At 41.9% G+C, this 19,699-nt stretch overlaps 1 protein-coding gene across 4 annotated transcripts in view; it reads left to right on the top strand.

Moving 5' to 3' along the window:
• zmiz1a (zinc finger, MIZ-type containing 1a) overlaps positions 1 to 19,699 on the top strand; it is a 123,629-nt gene that overhangs the window by 17,757 nt on the left and 86,173 nt on the right. For 3 of the 4 annotated variants that reach the window (XM_016667753.1, XM_016667742.1, XM_016667751.1), the window contains exon 2: positions 15,758 to 15,871. The exons of the other annotated variant lie outside the window; for it this stretch is intronic. The gene's annotated coding sequence lies outside the window, so the exon portion shown is untranslated. The remainder of the gene's footprint in view (positions 1 to 15,757; positions 15,872 to 19,699) is intronic. 4 annotated transcript variants of the gene reach the window in all.

Raw genomic sequence — 19,699 nt, forward strand, 5'->3', positions numbered from 1 at the left:
ACATGCATGGTGTCTAAGTCATAAGTCAGTGCCTCACCAGCAATGAACCTCACCGCACGTCACTGGTGTACGTGTAGTATGCCAAGATTTTAGTAAGCCTTTGGGTGTGTTACTCTTGCAGTTAACAGCAGGAAGAACAGCGCAATGAAGTTCTCAAATGCGAAGGAGGGATTTTTCCCCATGCAAATGGCAGAGGAATATCCAGAACATGAATTTCCCTCCACACATGACTGTGCAGGACAGCAGCGGCAAGTATGCCTGGGTTTGTTTTGCCAGTAGGCAAATTTAATGACAGAAATCTTTTTTTATACAATATAAAAAAAAAAATAAAAAAAGAAAAAAAAAAAAGAAAAAAAAAAATGGAATCCCCAAAAAGCAAAAAAAAAAAAATCCTTTAAGTAAAACCCGAACAATTGGAAGAAAAGAAGCCTCCGCAACCAAAAAAATACTTCTATCAACATGTTCAAAACTCTGCGCTTTCTGCTTGACTTAACACTCTGCAAGATCCTGCTGCTCCACGGTTTGTTGCTGGAAACATTTTTTTAATAGTTCTGAATTGCAGTTTCAGTGTCAAACAGTTGAAAGAATTGTTGAACTTTAACTTAAGCATCCAGTTCTTATACGTAAAAGCGATATAACCGTAAAAAGATTTGAAAATCTCAATGTTATTGGAAAAACTCTGCAAGATGTTTCTTTGAAATAATAATTGGGGATACATGACTCAGGCTTTTTGGGACCAACATGGATTTCCTGTTTTTTTTTTGTTTTGTTTTGTTTTTTTCTTTCCTTTTTTACTTCTAAAGATAAATCACTGGTTAATTTGACTATGTTTTATTTTTATTTAAATATATTAATGTACTGAAAAATAAACACACAGCAAAGACTGAGCAATGTGCTGTAACTTGATAGAGGTTGATAGAGGTGATGCTTTTAATTTCGACAGAGAATAAAGGTATTAAAAAATAATAGCAGTTTTTATATCAAATATTCCTAGCCGCTTTTTGATAAAAAGATAAACTCAAAATCAAGCCCCTGTGAAAATCACGTTGTTTGTTTTTGCATTTACAGAGCAAAAAAGTGAATGTTTTCAGTTTTGATATGTTTCAAAGAATTTTTATGATTTCCCGCATCTGCTGATAAGAAGAGGAAAATGAGATTTTCCATTGTTTGACCAGCAGATTACCATTGAGGGGAAAACTTCTAGTTGATTTGCCATTATTAGTAGTTATAATAATAACTTTGGCACATGCTTTGTGTTTTGGGAGGGGAAGAAAAGTTATGGAAGCTGTTAATTTTTAACTTCTTAAAAAAAAAAAACCCTGCACAATTATAATATGTGTAAACCACATTTGTGACAAGTTGTTCTGCTCACTCCTTCAGTGAGATTTTGATGCCATATGATGCAATGCCGGCCTGCTTGCGGGACACCCATAAAAGGGCCAAACACGTTTAAATAGCTGAAAACGGCAGGTTTGGCAAGCGCTTGAAAGATTTACAAACTACAGGATTTTATGTTTCTTTCTGATAAATCAGCCAACCCATTTGATCAGTTCAGAGCCTCTGGAAAACGCTCCGCCTGCCAAATCTCCAGAGTCACTGAATCTGAAGCTGCTTTGATTCGGCTCATACAACCTGAGTCAGCAGAACCGCACAATAAAAGCCAAACATGTGTGACATGTAGATTAGCCCCTATTATTACACCTGTTTCCCTTCAAAGTAAATCTTGTTCACTTGGTGCGAATCAATGTAAAGGAAATTACAATCACAATAAGAGGAAGAGACGTCGGCTGTTATCTTTTGAAAGATAATTGACCTGTGACGCACTGCTGGCAGAAGCCCAAGCCCACAAACTGGTTCACGATTTGAATGTAAATGATTTTTCAGGTCAAACCGAAGATAAGCGTGTATGTGTGTGTTGACATTATGTAGACAGAAGGCTGACATGTAATCCAGCCTCTGTGGTGTGTGGTGTCATTTTCCTCTGCTGATTAGATTAATTTGCCTCCCATAAAACTTACAAAGTCTGCAGATTTTACATAAAATATTGACTGGTTGGTTCAACACTCACTCCACTATTTGATGAGTATATATAATATCCCCTTATCACTAAGGGGATATTATATTAAGATACATATGGACACCATCTATGCAGTCATTTGTGGGGGAAAAAAAACGATTCATTCTCACTGCAGCAACTTTCTCCAAGGTGAAACAATTTACAGCTTGATCCCAAACCTGGAACAGTCAGTACAGGTATGTTGGATTGTGTGGAATTCAAAAGATGACGTACAAACACTAGTGTAACCAGTTTATTTCAATAAAGATGAAAACAGTCTGCAGGGAGCAAATAGAAATGCTAAAAATACGAAACCTGCATTTAAAAACAACAACATCCTGTTGCTTCATCTTAAGATTTATTAACACCCTCTGGGACAAAGTATGGACTGAGTCTGTTCTGATTTGCAGAACCTAGAATAGTTTAAACATCACACAGCTAACTAATGAGCTGATTAGCTGCAGTCTCTAAAACGGCTAAATAAAACAGGCAAAAATAATCACATTTACAAAGATTTATCTACATCTCGAAATCAACTGGTGACCAGAATCTAATTTTCTGCAAATTTTCGAAATCACATATTTTTCTACTCAGATAATGCACCATAACTGAGCACCAAAAAGGTTATGTAGGCAACAGAAAGACTTCTGTGCGGAAAGCTGAACAAAGCGCTGTAAAAGTTGCTTTGCTTAACCTTTTCCAGGTTTTTACTTTCCTCTGTTAGGAAGCGTGCAGGGTTCAGAAACGATGGCAGCAAATCGAGAGTTAATGTAAGGATCTAGGTTTGAAGATGAAGACAAGCGATTACAGTTCACTGTTTACAATCAATAACGTAGAATGCCAGAGACGGCTTAAAAGGCCAATTCTGCAATAATTTTACCTTTGTTTGAAAACAATAGTAAAATCCTGTTTAACAGTACCTTTTTTAAAACACATTGCCTCCCCTGCTAAAATAAAGAATATTTATTTGGAATGCTGCTTGTTTCGGATTGGATTTTAACCTCAAATCACTAAATTTTTAGTCTCTTTCGAGCACCGACCTAAATACTGAACTGATTCTCTTAGCTTTACATTCACATTTTTTTTTGAAAATGTTTATTTCTCTTCTTCTCTGCTTTGTTCTTTGACTGCTTTTAGAAAGATAATAACGTGTTTGTGCCACATTATTTAGGATGCAGTGGACCCCATTACCTGTTCTCAGGGAGCGCTAATTAGGAAACCATAAAACGCTGATGTGATGAACTGTTACGGCAGACATGATTAACGTTACGACTCCATTATCATTTTGAGGGGATGCTGCGGTTTGCATGCAGCTCAAAGGTCTGCCGCGCCGGATCCGCTTGCATGTCTGCAGCTTGGTTGGCCGAAAACGACTTTGGTGCTATTATAAACCTTACCCAGTTTAAATAATAGCATTTACAACTTTAAAATCCTCTCTCCCCTCTACTTTTAAAACCTGAAAGCCTCAAGCTCATATTTGCCATCAGAATTCTCACTGCGGCCCTTTTCTTTGGGCTGTGCAGCAGCTTCGGGAAGCCTGGTAAATACTGATGACAAGCAAGGTCGGGGCGGTGATGCAGGACAGCCCAAGTGCTACACCGCTGAGGGTTGTTGCGAGAGGAAAGAAAAAAAGAAAAGAAAAAAGAAAAGGGTGGGATGAATGATGGAGAAAGGAGATGAGGGGACAGGGATGAAAGTGTGTGGCATTGCAGCTCCGGCGGTGTACCACCCACTACTCAGCTGCAGCTACAAATCACACAGAACCGAGTCGCTGCTGGCGCCGTGCCACGACACTGATCGCTGGCACACAGAACACTGTCAAAACCATCTTGATGGGTAATTAGAGATACTCTATCATTACAGCTGTAGCTATAGCAGCAGTGCTTATGTCGTCTAGTGTGCGCATGATGTGCAAGTGACATCCGAGGGCGTCGGGATGCTGAAAGTACATTTTATTCAGTTTAACCCATGCTGATCCTTTAAATTCCGCCGTCAACTCCACCATGAACCGAGGCCTGTGTCTGCGCGTCTTTCCAAACGTACGCAGGCCTGCGTGTAAGCAACAGCGGTGTCGTTTTAAAGGTTAGCGGTGTAAATTTATTAGTGTTGCCGAAGCACATCGTGTCCTGCGTGACTTTGACCAGACGGGCCCAGCTGGCTTAAAGAGCGAGCAAGATAAACAGAGGAGGCTTTAAGCAGTTCTGCATACACACATTAAAGAGCAAAAGAAAGCAAAGCGCCAGGTTGGCCGGCTGTTTCCGCTGCCGCCATTTAGACATTTAGTATTTTCCCATTAACCCTCATCACTCACACGTAGACCTCGACTAAAATACCCACTTTTACGCTCGCACCGTGAACAATTTGGCAATTTGCGACGTTATTATCCTAATTTGCCCAAGCGAAAATGAAGGGGGGGGACACAGAGCACATTGTATGCCCTTCGATTAAGTGGGATGTTTTGAATGTGGCTCCTCCACCTTCAAGAGAGATTTGATACTTGAGGGGCTGAAGTGTTTTTGATGGAAACTCCATTAATGATTGATAACAGGAGGAGAGCGGTTATCTTCCCGCTCCAGCGCCATCAATTATTAAAAGTCCTCCTCTTGCATTTTGGTGGCACATAAAAAAAAAAAAAAAATCAGTCACCATCTTAAAATCTTGAGTTGATATCTGTCAAAGGAATTTAGGATGCTGCATTGATTTTTTTTTTTTAGACTCTCTTCATCTAAGGGTTGCTTGTTGTGCATTTTGACATGGATTGATTTGTGTTTTAGTGATGACATCATAGCTTTATTTGTCATGTAAAGGAAAAGTTTCCAGACCTTTAATCCAACAATCCTGAAATCAGGGATGTCCGGATGTGATTCCAGGCACCAGGAATGATCCTGATCAGTGTGTTAGCTAGAAACAGGAAAAAAAGCAGAGGGATTGATCAGCCCAAAAAGTAAGTTATAAAAGGTAATTTTATGCACCTTTATTTGTCCATCAGTAATTGCCTACTTGGAGACAAACTTCATGCATTAGAGAAGAACTTAATTTTTTTTAACATGTCATCATTGCTCGCATTAGCCTAGAAGTTCAGAAAAGTATTTGAATTTGAAACAGTACCTGTAGAAAAATAAGAGTGTTTTGTCAGGTATATGGTTTGAAGCATAAGGTAGAAACTCCTGTTAGCACAAAATATCTGTTGCTGTCAAAAAAGAAAAAAAGAAAAAAAAAAAAGGATCCCACATGTTCCTGAAAACCATTTGTGGCTGGTGTAAGTGGGCAGAAAATAATGCTAAATTAGACCATGAAATATCGTATGTGCTGTTTTACTGCACTTTAAAGCGGAGGTGTTTTCAAGCATATATGGCATTCATTTGAACAAAGTGCCTGAACTGGGATTTTGAGTTTTCAAAAACATCCATATATGGAGAACCAGCAATCCTGATTGGGTCTTCCCTACCTGAAACTTCCCACTCTCTTACGTGCATCAGGATATTTAATATGTAAGCCAGACTGACTCAGTCTGTGTTTACACTGAACTTTCTGACATGAGCTCATGATGTTGAAGTACTAAGTACTCGAAGTGATGCTGTAGAGTCGTGCCAGCCTGCGTTTCAGCGCGAGTCTGTGCGGCACTGGAAATTCTCCAGAGCCGACTGCAGACTCAAGCAGGCTAAAGACGAGCTGACAGGCCCGCGGGGTGCGGTGTGTCATCACCAAGGTTCCCATCAGGCCTTTGCGCGGGGAATCTTCGCAGAAAACGGCGTCGCAGCTCCACACGGGAGACCAGATTAAGTCCTCGTACTGCTTGTGGCAGCCGCTGAGCAAAAGCGTCCAGCCTCTTCTGCTGCAAACTCTCCGAGACAAGGCAAGAGTCGATGTTTTTACGTCTCTCAGCTTCGAGTGGCTACGGAGGCTTTCTTAAGCCAAGGTAATGATTATGCCTTGCATAGACCCAGAGAATGCCTTGAAGCACTTCTGTAGGAACGCTGCTCTGTTTTTGCATCATCTGAGTGACACCCTCACTTACTGGTGTCAATACTGGAGTTATTTATTGACTACAAATGAAGCCCTGCAGCACTCTGGTTGCTGTTTTATTTTGTCCTTTTCACAGACTGCAGCCTCTTAAGAGGAGCTAAGAAAAATAACCCTGGAGATATGACACAACTATCGAGATCCAGGCATGCAAAGATAGCAATAAGCGGCGATTGTTAATAAAAAAGAAACAACAGAAATGTGGTCGCTCTTCTTATCTGACCTCTCGTGTTCGTGCCTTGTCAGAGAAGCGAGGCAGCACTTGTTACCCGTCTTATGTCAACATTTGGTGTATTGACACAAGCTGCATCCCGTAGGCTTCTGTCCTGAAAGCTCCGGGCACCGCAGCCGTGAAGCAGAGTGATTAGATTTACAGATGGAGATGAATGTGAACACAGCTCATAACACAAAAGCATAAATCACAAAGAAGAGCCTGGGAGCTGTCTGATTGACCTTTTTGTACATCGGTGATGAAACTGGAGATGGATACTCTCCCTTGTGGGGGGAGTTGAGCAGCAACGGACAACAGCGTCACAGATATGGAGAAAAGTGCACACTTGTAGGGTCGGTTGTCGAGACACTCGGATCAAAAAGTTTGTTGACGATTACCAATGTGTGATTTTTGTCAAGCTTTGGGTTGCCAGTGCCAGTTTGAATCAAATCTGATTCCTCTCTAAAGCCTGTAGCATAAGAAGGTAAAATAACTATGTTTAACATATATTTTCTAACTTTTCTGATGCTGTATACAGTGGTGTAAAAATAAAAAGAAAAATTGCCCCCTTCCTGATTTCCTATTCTTTTGGATGTTTGTCACAGATCTGTGCTTCAGAACATCTAAAATCCTGGCTTATCTTTGCAGAATTGTTACACTTCAGCCACATTGGAGGTTGGCACATCACTTGTGTGGCAGTCGTCAAGCTCAGGTGTGGCTAGAGACGGCGTTTCTGCTGTAGAGTTGTTTGAGAAAGGTCTGGCAGAGATCATCTGTCCAGCAACGTATGGGAAGCAGCTTTATAATTCTGACTCTGCTCACCAACGTCTTTCCTGGCGCATCTCTGTGTTCCCTTGCAGTACCTTTTAGATGAAATTGTCGGCATGTCAGAAAGACACGAGAAAACGCACACAGTGACCGGTCAACACCTGGTTCTCAGGCCCATCTTTTCCCAGGTAGTGTCCTCCTGTCTGTCCGCTTGTCGCCCCGTCTGTCCCAGCAGCTCGGAGCCTCGGCAGGCTTATTAGAATAGCCCCGTGGCTGTCACTGATAAGGCCTGTATGGGTGCAGCGGCTGACAGTGTTGCATGTCTACGTGGCAAACACAAGTGGCCCAGGCCAGGGGATTACTGCCTGCTGCCATTTCTGCTGATGCCTTTCTTTATGTTATCCTCTTCAGTCAGATGTGCTGCATTTGAATAACTTGGCTGATGTTGTAGAAATGGAACTCCTTGAAATCTCCACCTGCATACAAATGAAGGCACATGCACGATTTCACACGGCCCATCCATTCCTCTCTCTCTCTCTCTTCTTCTTCTCTCTCTCTATATATTAGTCTCACTTTCTCCATCTTCTCTCTTTTTTCTCCTGCTGGTGGCCATAACTGGTTATTTACATGCTCTGTCACTTACTGGGCGGAGTGATGCTGATGGGCTAGGAGGCTCGCTAATCCACTCTGCTGCTGTCATTAGAGAGAAGCAAACAGACTATTACCACCTCCTCCTCTTTCTGCTCATCATAAGCTGGCCTGAACCTCACACACACACACACACACACACACACACACACACACGCACACACACACACACCTATATGCACACACACACACGCACACAGAAACGGTTGCACAGCTGTGATGGAGAGTGCCTCTTGTTTCTTCAGCGCTGCTGAGTGGAGCCCTGCTTTGGTAATTGATCCTGTTTGGTACACGAGGAAGGAGGGAGGGAGGCCCTAAGTGTTGTCAGTTTGCTGCATTAATTTTTCAACCATGGCCAGTGAGGCTGGAGGGACAAGGAGGGGCCCGTCGCAGAGCTCAGCCAGAGCAAAAACACCGTGCCCAGTGCCGAACGCGCTGCTGTTTATCGCTGCTCATTCTAAAATAAGTTCTTCTCTCTGAGACTCAATTATGATTCAGCAGACTGGTGGACTCACTCACTGCCTCCTGCAGATGACAAATTTGTTTTGCTCTGTCTTCCTTTCTTCTGCAGCACATAAATAACCCTGTGGTGGTTAAGTGACTTGTGCCTCTTTGTCTGGGTGTTTTTTAACCCTCTCGTGCTGTACAGAGAGTTCCCTGTGACACTGGACAGACCTCATCCTGTGCTTTCTGATCCCTCGTCGGAGGGTGGGCTCTGGTCTTTTGACTCACTAATGATGTCATCTTGAGCTGAAACGAGGCACAAGCACCCAGTTTCTGCCTTGGTAGTAGGAACTGCTATTATTGGTTCTGTGTTCCTCGCAGCTCCCACTCACGGACAGTGTGAAAAACACTCACCGCCTATAATTAGCAGGAGCTCCGCGGCTGTGCCGGTCAGCACGCCCGGACGGAGCGACGGCGATGTCCGTCAGAGCCACGTTAGCCAGCGCTTCCCTGAGTCATTAGCAGGCGCTCACCGCCTCGGTGGACGTCACAGCTGACATTTGTGCAGATATGAGTCACAATTTCTTTCTTGCGCTTTGCTTGCTTTCATTTCGTGCTTCACAAGCAATTTGGATATGACACAGCTGATCAAAAACATTTTACGCTTGTTCTCCAGATAGACGCACGGGCATAAACACAAGGTGTTTGGAAATGTTTTGCGGTGACATAAAGCATCAAGTAGGATGCAGGGACACTGGAGGCTGCAGAGGAGCGATGAAGTCACTATCACTGGAGTTACAGCATGCAAGTCCGACACCGACAGAACAAGTTGGCCATAAAGGACAAATCTCGCCTTAACATAATATCACAATCACACTTAAACTGGATTAACATGAGCTATTATTTCTATATCGACACTTTTATAAACACAGACACATTAAAGGTCTAGACCCAAAGATTTAGCAATAATTAAGTGTAAATTTTGCCAATGTTTTTAGCTTCTATATTGTTGATATCTCAGTGTCTGTTGTGTCAGGAAAACTACCTGCAGCAGCTTAAAACACAGGCTTTCTGTTGACATAAAATACCAATTGGGTTTGGAGCACTGTCACATGCTTAAAAGTCTTGAGTAAAAATAGCACAAATTTTAAGCATTTTTGTACAAAGATTGAAAACAAAAACTAAAACACAAAAAGGCTGCCATGATCGAATTACTCCAATTTAAGTCAGAAAAACAACAAATACTCTCGATGCACCAATTAGGAAATGATCTTCTATTCTCTCCTACCTGATTAGATGATTAGTTGCTGAGATGCCTCTGTCTAGGCATCTCAGACAGATGAGATGCCTAGACAGAAAAACTAAAGTTAAAGTTTTTTTTTAACTTTAGGAATGTAAATAGAAAAATATTGTTAATCTATCCTGTTTGGCTAAGAATGAAAAAGTTATTCCCTCTCAACAGATTCTTTTCTTTCCTGAGATCAAAGAAAGAAAAAAAAATCTCTAAAATATTGCAAGTTAACGAATTTGAATGTGACTGGATAAGAAGCAACCGACTGATCAAAAAGGTCTCGGTTAAGTGTTTAACATCAAAGTTTCAACTTGCAAACAATGCAAGAGGCAGAACCGGGTCGCAGGCGGGCTTAGTGATTTACAGCCTGTGGCGGGTCACACAGGTGAGAGTCTTGTCTGCTTTGTCCCATCCAGCAGGTGTGTTTTCTCTGCAGGTCTGATTATTCTCCACCGCCACCTCCACCCCTTCCTGTCCTCTCACCCTCCTGCCAGCGTAGCTAGCCAGGACAGGCCTCCTTCCACTCCAAAACCGTGATTGCATTCTTCAGCTATTCCACCCCCTCCTTCAGAACAAGGACCCACTGCGTTTCTCTCCCTTTCAAGTAGAGGCTGGCGGGCGCATTTCCCCTTTGAAGATGTAATCTTGGAAAACACAGAGACATCTCTGGGATTATCTTAAATGTCTTCAGTATGTCAACAGCCCAGTTCTGTTACAGAGCAGCGTTGGCTGTTTAAAAGGAGGTCGACCGCGATGACAAGCGGAGGAAGGATAATGCCGCGCCGCGGAGGTAATCGCAGGGTCAATTCTGGCCGACTCGTTTCAGGGCCGGACTCCCGCCGGTGAACCTGGACGTTTAGGCACAATGAAACGACGAGCCCCTCCTCCCCCCCCACACACACACGCACGCACGTGGCGCATGCCGTGTTTACAATCGGAGGCGGCGGCGGCAGCGGCGCTCCCGGTAACACATGGTGTTTGTAGGTGAGGCCTGTTGATGTCATGGCATTCTCCAAAACTGATGCGACAATCCAAACTGTGCAACGACTTAACCAAGCGTACACAACGAGACCAGAAACATCACAGAGTAGTCACGAGAGGGAAGGTTAGCGTACACCAAATTAGAGGCACATAAGTGGGCGCTCCTTGAAAAGGATCTCGACTTTGTAATCATATCAGATGTTATCGAGGGGAGATTTTAGGAAGGGTAAGTGCCTGGAAACTAAATCAGAGAGAGGCTGCCTAGGGAACACGTTGTTATCATAATTACCTGCTGAGCGATGACTGCAGAAGCGGTGTTGATGTTGACGCCGCGCTGCCCTCCTCCCTCTCTCTCTCTCTCCTGACAAGGCTGTCTTGTGTGGGCCACTGCCTTGCTTTGACATCACTTTGTGCTCTGTTCTTTGTATGCTTTCTTTATTTTCTTTTATTTTTTTTTTCATTTTTTTCTTTCCCGTCCTCTCTTTTCAGCCAGTAACAAAGACTGCAGGCCAAAAACTCAAATATTGTTTTGGTGAGATCAGGCTCGCAGATTGAGGACAGACTTGCGTCAGTGCATACGTGCGGGTGCTGGGAGGCTGCGGGGTCAATCCATGGAGCCAAGGCGAAAGAGAGACCTCATCCTCTATGTTTCAAACAGCAAGTTGTTGCTGCTCACGCCGTATGGGATGCCTGTGCTCTTTATTACAGTGCCTCAGAAAAGTATTTTTTATTTTTTTTTTGCTTTACAAACACAGTCTTGATTTTTAAGGAGTATGTGAGCTAGTCCAACACAACCTTTTGTGTTTTCCTGTGCGTCTCTACCAGCTTTGCTGAATTTTTTATTTTAAAAACAACTCAGTGTAAGTCGTATTAGATGGATAACACCCGTCTTTCCTTATCTTCTTTCTCTCTTTACATGTCAGACTAAACATTTCTCCATGAGAAGTTCAAAGTTTGGGAAAAGCCTGAAGGCAGTCGGCTGCACTGGGTTGTGTTCAGGTTTATTCGACTAAAGGTGTCTAAACACCAGTGCGTGCCATTTGATTTAGATTTTTTATTTTTTTACAAAATATTAAAAACGGCATTCATTTCTGGCCATTTCACAATAAAGCACCACCTTAAAGCTTGTGGAATATGAATGCTATGCTCAAACGTTTTCTTCACGAATCATCGTCACGCAGGAGAGAACGAGTAATTTTGGGTGTGAGTGAAGGACGTGAAATACTGGGAGAAACACTTGACCTGCTTGTTTGGGGAAAATGACATTCCTTTGCTAATTTCCTCCTGATAAGTATCTGACAGCTCATAGCAAAGGGTTTTATCTTGGCTGGAGGAAAATGGCTTCTCTCTTGGCTTCGATCGATTTCAAAGCCTCTGCTGCTGCTGCTGCTGCTGCTGCTGCTGCTGAAAATTGCATTCTCCGGTTGCCACGTTCTTTTATTTGCATAAAGGTAATCAATCCTGGGCAGCGTACTCGCCCGTTGCTTTTAACTTAACATGGACTTTATCCTCGCCTTCCTCCTTTTCCTTCTGTTTGCTTCTTGTCTATTGCAAATTCTTGCTCCTTCCTCCTCCACCTAGCATAATTGATGGGCGTTTGCTGTGCTGGGGGCATTGATTTTTACTGCTCGGCCTTTCTCTCTCTGGTTTAACAGTTGATGAGTTGTGTTAAGACAACCAGGGACAGTGCGGCCTGTTTTTAAGGAGATGAGGTCGGCCTTTATAGCCCTCCTGCTTCCTCAGCCCCGGATGATAAGGTGTGTTTATGTACACATGTGCACACATTAGTGAGCTTGTCAATGAGTAGCCACTGGAGAGGAGGGTCCCCCGCAGGAAGCTAAAGTAAACGTCACAGCGTTAAGGGCTTTTCTCCAGACAAACTTTGGCTTTATCGTACGCATCACTTTAAAGACTTTGCACACAGAAAATTTTGTTAATCTCACCCAACCCTGGTCAAGTGTTAAAACCCAATCGGGCGTCGTAAAATGGAGATCTCCTGGCTTTTGCAGAGAGTTAGCTCAGATTTTAAGGGGTGACGAAAAATTGTAGTCTCCGTTACAACCCCCAGCCGACGTTGCTGCACACAGGCTCAGAAGTCACGGCTACAGACACAAACCTCATTTAACACGATTAGTCTCTTTGAGGATTTCTTACTGCAGACTCTTATATCCAGGATGAAAGAGTTTGCACTTCTGACAGGAGGGGTGAAGTGAAAAAAAAAAAAAAGAGCTTGAGTATGCAGAAGCTACCGCGGAGCCTTTCACTGCGACATTCACCACGTTATTAAGGAACGTATTGCTTTGTGCCGTGTTGCTCTCAACACCATCTGTAAGCGAGCTGCTCAAGTGGTAGCAATTTTCCTCTAGTCTGGTTGTCTCTCATGCAGCATTACAAGAGAAATTCGATTGCGAATCTCGGTGTTCTAGCGCATTTAGTTTCTCATAAATGTTTGCATTCCGGGGTGATTGCTCCCTGGCAGTTTCCAATATGCAAAAAAGAAAAAAAAAAAAAAAAAGAGAAAAGGGGTCGCAGTCGAGGCATTCAGCTCTCTGTTTGCTTTTTAAAAGACTTTTAGAGTGTGAGAACAAAACATTCATTTACTCTTCTTTTGACCTTCAATTCTATCTGACCTGTAATAAAACGGGATCATGTTTCACTGCTACCGACTAAGATAATCTGAAATAAAAAGGAAAAAACAAAACAAAACAATAAGGAAGTTAACATACGGCTGCCTTAACAACTCAATTTAATCTCCCTTTAACAGGTCACCCTTGCACACCGAGTACACAAATGCTTTTAAAAGGGTCCGCCGGTGTGTGTGTTATAGCTGTGTAATATCAACCTAATAGGCTTACCTGTCAGCAGTGTATGAGACTTAGAAGCTGTAAATCACATTTGTCTGCAACACCTGCTCGCCTCCCTGCGTATTTATGGTTTTCTCCTCCTCTCCCCCTCCACCCCCACCCTGTCCTCTTGGTTTTTTGGCCTCCGTCCAAAGTCAACCCCCTCTTCCCATATTATGTTCTTCAGTGTGTTGCCTTCTTCTTCTCGTGGATTAAATGAGCGAGCAGGTGTTGTGTTGTACTGAGGGGGTGCTCGGTTTTCTCCGCACGCTCCTTCCTTCTAAACAATATCTTTGTTGTTTTCCGAATATCAGCAGATGAGTGAGAGATATAGTTCCAAGAACAAAGCAATTTACATCACTTTTGATCGTTTTATCTGTGCGTTTCACAGAATTGTGGCTTAAAAGCTTATTTCTAGCCTTCTTGATGTCTTCCACCGGGTTCAGTTAGACAAATTATTAACTTTTTTTCTTTTGTTTTTTTATAGTTCAGTGCTGGAAACTCTGATAAGAAGTCAGGCTGAGCAAAAGAAAGTTTGTTTCCTACGTTGTAGGTGAAACAGAAAGACGAATGTTGCATCCTCCTGCGGGACTTGTTTCTGTCAGTTGCTATAACCTTCAGAACGTGAAGGAACATTTTGTCTTGTTAGCCCAATAACAAGACAAAACGCCAATTTCTAACTTGGTTTAGCTTTGTGGAGCTTAATTTTTTAAAAGTCTTTTAATTATATTCCATTTCATTTATAATATTGTATTCCTTCATAAATTTCTCTCAACCATACAGACCTACCTAATTTATCTGACAGCTTCTGTATTAAGCACAAATATTGCCTACATGCACAGTGTAGATTGTGAAATGTTTGCAGATTTTAACGTCTCCACTTGGTTCCTGAGGAGGAAGGATTGGTGGCCGGATTGTCTTACATACACAACTCTTACCATAATGGCTCTATAATCTAAATTACACACATGTAGGATCAGATTAGACTGGGCCATGAAATCTAACCCGTCTATGCGATTGCGTTCTATTCATGTGATTTTGATTTGTTGTTTATTTTACATAATTAGAAATTGGTTGGACTTGTTTTCAAAAGAAAAGCATGAATTTATAACACTTGGAGTATAGTAGCCAACAAATGTGCCAGTGATTTCATTATTTTTACAGATATGACCAACAGATTTTAGATATTGGGCCAGAAATGATTACATATATTCCAGATTTCTTAAAAAGCAGCTGAATTGCCCTTGATTTTATCACCAATGGGAAGCTGTGAAGTGGATGATAACTTCAGCAGCATTTATAGTTGTGGTATGGTGAAGTTAATTTGCATCTTGTTTTTCGCCGTAGCTTAGTTATTTCACTAGACACCCAAAATAATCTTTTTTGTTACCAAGTATTGTCAGTCAGTGCAACATATACAGCTGCTTAGTGTGATTTTGGCCTGATTTAGAATTGATTTGCAGGATGGAGCAAGAGTCAACCTCAAGAAAAAAAAAAAATGTCTTTCTCACAGACCCATTTAGGAAATTTGAATATTATTTAAAGTTCATTATTTTCATTAAGTCAATTTACTAAGTGAAACAAATTATGTAGTTTAATTACACACAGACTCGTGTTTTAAAGCCTTTACTTCTGTTAATTATGGAGATTGTCTGCTTACACTAATGAAAACATGGCATTTAGGATTAGAACAAAAAAAAAGACATTTATTGGGCTTAATGAAAAGTATATTTAATACCTGCTTAAAGGTTATTTTCAGAATGTGCTTTTAACCTAACAAATGATTCCAGTTGGACATATATTCAGACTTTTTTATTCGAATACACCTGTACAAACCATCACCTTCCTCTTCTCCTCATCTTCTTGGATAACTTGTATTTTATTTATTGTGCATTTATTCTTGGGACTTGAAGTTAAACAAATGAAGTAGATGTGTAATAATCAAGTCAAATGCTGTCGTTTTTACAGCAACGCTGAGATGCACAGAAAATGCTCTGATTGGCTAATCCCAAAAACCGGTATGGGTGGGTGTTGTTGGCCTATGCTGGATTTGTACGAGGAGTTAAAGGAGGCAGTGAAGCAGTGAGAAGAGACTAAGAGGGGTGTATTAAGGCAGGGAATCTCACCACTCTGTGTGTGTAATGGACTCAGGATGAGGGGCTGACCAAGCAGATAACCTTTGAGAAGGACATTGTTCCTGTGCTTTGGGGGGGGATAGGGGTGTTGGGACAGGTTTGCTGCAGTATATAGGCTGCACAGGGCGTGTGATTGGTGGTGCAGTTGTTCTTTGGTTCATTGACTCTCCAGCAGGGTTAGGAGGTAGAGTAAATGGGGCAGTATAGCAAACTCCCTCATGGGTTCCTGCATACATTTTTCAACACCGTGGTGTGTTTCTCTGTGATACATTTGTCCTCTGTCTGAACCAGGTTCTCCCCGGCATTCCATTAAGGGGAAATTTAACAACCTTCTCCTCTGTCTTCCTCTTCTCTCAGATCTCCTCTTAAGGAGAGGTCAGCATCGGACCGCGCGGGAGGAATACATGAAGGGCGGGGCGGGGGAGGGAGGCGGGTGCCAGCTGCAGCACGAGCGCCTCTGAGGTCACGCAGGTAAAAGGATATTTCTTTTATTCCGCGGATCTTTGATTGTGGGACGTTTCTTGTTTCAGTCGCGCACTCTGTGAAAGCAGAGCGAGGGAGCGCCGGGTGCTGGTTTTGATTGGGCCGTCCAGTGCTGGTGGCTTTGGGGGAACTGGAAACTGAGCAGCAGACTGCAGCTGCTGTTTATGAGGAGCTGGGCAGGATCCTGTTTGGCTCTGCAGGGAAAGAAATTCAGCCAGACCCTACTGAGAATCCTGTGGCCAGTGTCAATACTTGGAAAAATCAACTGAAACATGATGGAATGATTCAGAGTTTCTTTCCACTTTGTCCAGATATGGGAAAGAAAATAAATCCAAACTATTGTGGCTGTCAGATTCATGTGACAGTTTTTTTAGTCTTAGACTACATAATGTTTTATGTTGATGTAGGTCCCGATGATAACTTTGCTTAATTTTCCTAGAATAAAACGGTTTTTGTTTTAAGTTGGCAAAGTTGTAGTGCCAACTTTGCAAAATAGCTGCAGCTGTACTTTTTTATTTGTCCTTATTCTTTTGTTATTGCTCTCAGGTGTTTAAAAAAAAAGGATGACGAAGATAATAGATAAAGGTGCCAGGTAATCTAGCTTAATTCCCGAGACACAGTTGGGAGAACATATGCCCCCCACAATCTTACAGAGTATGTGTGTGTATGAGCAAATACCAATGATGTAAACAAATCTGAGATAAGGAAAGACCAGGCTGGCAAATACACAGCCAGATAATTCATTTTCAGTGAAGCACATAAAAGAGCTGCAAAATGTTACATCAAATGATTCATTAGGGATGTTTCACTCTTAGTTTTTTTTTTTTTTTTTGTCTCAGATAGCGATCTGAGTAGTTTAAAATCAGGCATTTGCAGATACAGAGTTCCAATCTGAGTAGTAGCATCAAAACTTTACCACAGATTGCAGTAGAATAACTCACTACATTTTAGTAGTACTGTTCTACATTAGTGCTGTCACTCATCTGTGACGTTCCGGACATTGCAGTCTCACTTATTCATATTTTTCAGCGACAGACAGAATAAAATAAAACACGATCATTAGGGAAACCTAAATTTATTAGCTCTCTAAAACTGCCTGCATGGCCTAAGTACAGTTCTGAAAGCCAAGGACACACAAACAGATCAGAACAAATCATCTTCTCAAATGCGACTGCAAGGCTTACTTGAGCTGCGACCAACATAAAATTGCAGCTATTGGGCAAAAAAAAATGTGTTTTATTGTTGTGAAAAGAACGATATGGAGAGGCAAAGGTTTAATGTGCCAACACCCACGCTGCACCACGTCTCCTGTCCTGCACTGCCGGCGTCATTTCTGAAAGCCCACAGCTGCGCAGGCTATCGCTGCCACCTCTTGTGATTTGCGACAGGCCAGAGGTAGCTCTGAGGCAGATCGTCTTTTTAAGTTTATGAGGGAAATGTTTGGTGAAAGAGACAAGAGAGTGCCAATCGTTTAAAAATTATTTGACCGGGATCCTAATTTCCAGACTTTTCACTTGTCATCAGACTGAATTCTCTTAATATTTATAACATTAACTTCATTAGCCAAACTAGACTAAAATATAGCCGCTCTTGAAACCAAACAGTTTTTGTAATCAATGAAGTTTGGATTATTTCTGATTAATAGTAAGCAGGCCTTGTTTAAGCTAATCTGATGGCCTGTTCACATAAACACCTGTCAATTATTGTGCTCTCATTATTTTTCTGACAGTCACCCAGATCCAGACATAAATGAAGACAAGTGTTTTAAAATGTTAGCATGATCAAACATATGATTCCCTTAGGTGTCCTATCTCCACCTTCGGGAAACAGCGAGAATGTTCAAAAGGCAAGGATGTGTATTTTTATCCCTGCTGGATTCATTCTGGTTTTCATCTAGCAGCCCATTTTTCACTTTTATAAATCGGCCTTTTTTGGTAGGTGAGGGGGGAGAGATTGTGTGCTGCAAAGGATTTCTCACAAACAACCAGAGGTAAAAAAGCTGTGTGGAGTGGGAGGATGAGAAAGAACATTGTCTTTTCCTTTCCAGCTTAGGGACAGAGCAGAACAGGTTGTGTGAGGATACTTTCCTTTTTTAACAATGTCTCACCCTGCCTTGAGGTCACCCCTGCTTCTTTGATGCAGTTGTCTAGTTAAGAACTAAACGTTTCTCTGCATTGTGTTGTCTCTGCAGAACTCTGAAGCTGCTAAAGTCTCGCTGTGGCTTTTTTTTTTTTCTTTTACACAGCCGTGTGCATAATTATTGCATAAACTCAAATCAATTTCTCTCAAAGATTTATTCAAAAAATGTGATGCATTCATAATAGGTTAGGGATAATTTATGACTACTGCAGTAATTAGGAGACAAATAATAATAATAATATACTGTGTTAGAGATGATGGTTTAGTTCTGTCCAAGGCCAGGCTTTGTCTCAGACTAACCCTGACATTTTCATCTTGAATCTTATTGTAGTTTTCTCTGATATATTTTTTTTAATATATAAATCTGGTAAAAGCATATTGTTTCCAGCTGTTGGCTTGACCATGAGAATGGCATTCCTTTTTGTTTAGCTCCTTTCTTCTTAAGCAACTTTTATATTCGTCCCACATGATCTCAAAAAGTATTCTTCTTGCCCATGCTTGACATGCTTTTTGAAGTCCTTCATTGGAGAAGCGTGTCCGTCCTGTTCTGCTTCCAGAGAGATTAGACTGGCAATACTTCCCTGGCATGATGGTACCACGAATATTAAAATACACAACAACCTTGGAAACGTCTTTGAAAGGAGGAGCGGATTCCATCTGCAAAGAAAACCTGGCCTTGGGCAACACGAGACGGGAACAGAGTCGCATTCAGAGTCTCTGCCAAAGTACTGATATGAATCCCACCAAGAACGGACAGAATTGGTTGAAGACTGGAACGATGCAATGAGCCCTTTCAACATGAAAACTTTTTTCTTTTTCTCACGGAAGTGGAGTTGTCCATCATTGCACAGGAGAACGTTACCAGCATGAAGATTTCCAAAGATTTATAGTCGAGGTAAAAAGAAATAAAATAAAAACGTATACCATTCATATGAGTAGAGGTGTTTTTATGGGATGCCACAAAAGGTGGTGGACTGGGGAAAGTGTCGACTTTATGGAATGTCCTGCACCTGTTGCTGAGCACAGCCGGTTAGCTGGCTGAATAAACACTTCTCTCACTGACAGAAACGGTTATCTGTCGTTCGGAAGTTCATCCTTCCGTCTATCTGTTCTTTTGCATGTATGGTTTGCCATTGATTCACTCATCCATTGTCACCTGATTATCCAAGATCTTGTCAGAGGGGTAACAGCACTCTCCAGCTCATTCTCGGAAAACCTAAATCAAGAGCTTCACTTCTTGGCTTTGCTTTTTCTGCACTATGACAGACTGGAGGAGCCCAAACCCATCTATCCATCTTCTCCACAATCCTACTATAATCTTTAAGAAAGACATGGAGAGCCTTGAACTGTTTTGCTTGAGCAGACCCTTGCCTTGCAGGGAGCAACCCACTTTTTTACTATCTATGAATCTATGGCATCAGATTTAGAGGAGCTGACTCTCATTCGGACTCATGAACGGTTCCAGCGTGTGTTGAATAAAACAGAACTGCATTGTCTACAAAAGAAGGATGATACCCTGTGGTTTAATCTTTTCCCATAACTATCCATAAAGTTTCTGTCCGGAAAAACCACAAACAGGGTCGGGGACAAAAGGGAGCATTTGGAGCGTAACATGCACCATCAACAAGCCAAACTTTGTTCCAGAAAAGCAAACCCACAATGATGGGATAGCCAAAT

Source organism: Poecilia formosa, unplaced genomic scaffold, assembly GCF_000485575.1.
Source record: "Poecilia formosa unplaced genomic scaffold, Poecilia_formosa-5.1.2 Scaffold12, whole genome shotgun sequence".
In the NCBI taxonomy this organism is placed as follows: Eukaryota; Metazoa; Chordata; class Actinopteri; order Cyprinodontiformes; family Poeciliidae; genus Poecilia; species Poecilia formosa.